Source organism: Corticium candelabrum, chromosome 7, assembly GCF_963422355.1.
Source record: "Corticium candelabrum chromosome 7, ooCorCand1.1, whole genome shotgun sequence".
NCBI classification, from domain to species: domain Eukaryota; kingdom Metazoa; phylum Porifera; class Homoscleromorpha; order Homosclerophorida; family Plakinidae; genus Corticium; species Corticium candelabrum.
Genome location: NC_085091.1, coordinates 1929940 through 1932622, shown reverse-complemented (window position 1 = coordinate 1932622; position 2683 = coordinate 1929940). Strand labels below are relative to the sequence as shown.

General features: G+C 36.2%; 1 long non-coding RNA gene across 1 annotated transcript; it reads left to right on the top strand.

The window, feature by feature from the left end:
- The first annotated feature begins 55 nt into the window (after positions 1 to 55).
- On the top strand, positions 56 to 1803 carry LOC134182517 (uncharacterized). Its single transcript, XR_009970348.1, has 4 exons — positions 56 to 241; positions 316 to 389; positions 1398 to 1519; positions 1587 to 1803. It is a non-coding gene; the product is annotated as an uncharacterized LOC134182517 (long non-coding RNA).
- Positions 1804 to 2683: the final 880 nt, after the last annotated feature.

The window sequence follows — 2683 nt, the reverse complement described above, 5'->3', positions numbered from 1 at the left end:
GTCCAATATCAAAATGCATTATGCGTAAACACAGAGCAGTCTTGTGGCAAATTTTTTTTTTGGGTCCACTTCACACACACATCCCGGATATATAGCCCGGATAAGTTTAACTTGCACGTGCACGGTAGACCATTCTCACGTGCACGCATGGCTCACGATCATGATTTAGTAGTTCGAAATGTGTTGTTATGCTAACAGATCGTGGGAATTGCGCTTTCTCTGCGAGCAGTTACCACACTGAGTAAGCAACAGTGGCAGTGAAAGGAGAGCCCCAATACGGGGAATGTTGGTTGCTACAAACCGTTTTCTTTGCAGAAATCGACTTTCTCGAGAAACTGTTGACTCCAGAAAAGCTTTACGTGATGCAGTTATTATACAAGACGGCAGAGGTTTGTACATTTTGCTAATTAGTTGATAGTAGTTGATGAACTAATTATTAATTTATTAGAATAAAGTATTTAGTAACATTATAGCACAGTTTATGTATGTATGGTAGTATTTTTAACCTTAAATATGATTTAATAAATAGTAATTTATAATTTATAAGTGTATATACAGTAGTGGACAAAAGTATTTGCTGGGCAAGAAATTTGAAGGGTTTTTCAGTATGTCTGTATTTGGGTGGAAGCACAAAATACTAATAAAGCGACTTCTTGATCAATGTTTGTCATGCAATGGCAAAATCGAGACTAATTGGTATAGAATTGAGTCTAAATCAGTTGGTTGTTGCAATTTAAGATTATAGTTACAACCTAGTTAGAAGCCGATTAAGTTTACATTACAACTTATCAAAGCATATTCAATGCAAACAATATTACAACCTTTGAAAACAAACTAACTTATCCATTTGTGATCACATCAGCACCTATTTCCATTCTGTAGGCCAGAATATGATGAAAATCAACAAAAAACCTACCCGGCAAATACTTTTGTCCACTACTGTATATACTAGTAACTATTGCAGAAGAACCTGTTTATTAATCATGTACTCTGCTGTTACCGCAATTAATTTGTTTGCATAAGAAATGTATGGCAAACAGACAGAATTACAGGAAGTTGTTGATCTGGACAGTCTGTTGCCACAGAACACAGTTTTTCATTAGCCTAAAATACTTAGAATCAATCCATGATCCATTTTAACAATAAAATTAAAACACACACAATGAAGATGCCTATTTTTCTAGTGGGTGCACAGTTTGCTGGACTTAAAACAGGAATGACTTGTTCTGAACACTCATTCTGAACACACTAACTACAATCTGTTCCTCTCTTTATATCAAGGAATATAAACAATCCAGGACATTTGTTTTAATTTATATGGTCAATAATGATTGGTGAATAGAGGTTTAGTATTAGATGTTGTATGTGATCAATAGTATTGATTTTGTTTGTTGCAGATTCTAGATGAGTAACCTGGATAACTTCCATTATTGCACCTGCCAGTAGTCGAATTGCATGTGTGGTTTAGGCATAAGTCATCTGTGTTTCAATTAATTAACATTTTCTGGATCTCAATAAGGTACTTGCATGCAATGTCTCAGTTGTACGTACTGCACTTGTAAGTCAAAGAAGGTTTGAATTTTTAGTTCATCTTTTGAGATTCTCCACACAGTTACACAGAAAGTGCCTTTTCTTCAGGGAGCTACCGAGACCATTTTTCTGAAGAAATGAGTGCAACTAAGTTTGTATAGCTGCATTGCATTTTGACTCGTAGTGCTTTAGCTATTGTACTTTGTAAATTTGATAGATTATTTGCTGGATCTTTTGGCAGACCAGCCATGCTGAAAGAGATTTCTGAATAAATTTGCATACATCATATGTATATCTATTTGCCATATATCTATAATGCTCACTTGAATGATCTGTTGTCATTCATTGTCCCTGGCTGTTAGATTGGGAGTTGCTCTCAGATAGGGTTTCATGTAATTACATTAGGGTTAGCTGTTAAATCAGTAATCTTGGTTTCAAAACTTGATAAATAACAAAGGGCGGTGTTTCTTTACTATGATGAGATGGAGCAGTTGATTATGCATATACGTTGTTAATTAAATACCTCACAAGTCACTTGGGAAGTAAGAGATCATGTCTGCTTGTTCATCAAATGTATGACTTACCACTTGAGCTATTGGTCATACATCGATGTATGGGAATGTTTTTGCACATGCCACAGCTGGTTTCCCCAATATAGGTTCTGGCTTTTGATCAGTCTTGTGATAAAAAATATTATTTATATAAGTAACCGAAGTTTCAATGACCTTCAATCTATTACAGTACACTCACACTCTACTATGGTCTACCACAACTGGGAAAATGACTTCAAATTCAAGGTTCAAGGTTCAACATTCAAGGTGTGTGTGTGTGTGTGTGTGTGTGTGTGTGTGTGTGTGTGTGTGTGTGTGTGTGTGTGTGTGTGTGTGTGTGTGTTGTGGCTGTAACTCTATTATGAGAGTTGTTTATGGTGAGTGGAAACATCTGGGACTTTCGGTTGGAAGTTCAAGTGTGGGATGAGCACTGGCGAGCAATGTGGTGTCGTTGGCAATGGTCAATCACTAACGGGTATGGTAGCTTGGCTGGAAACTCTGATCATGAGTAGCGCTGGAGCCATGTATATATATATATATATATATATATATATATAAGGCCTACTAGCGAATTTGGGGTTTCCGTTTTTTTATCAGTGTAG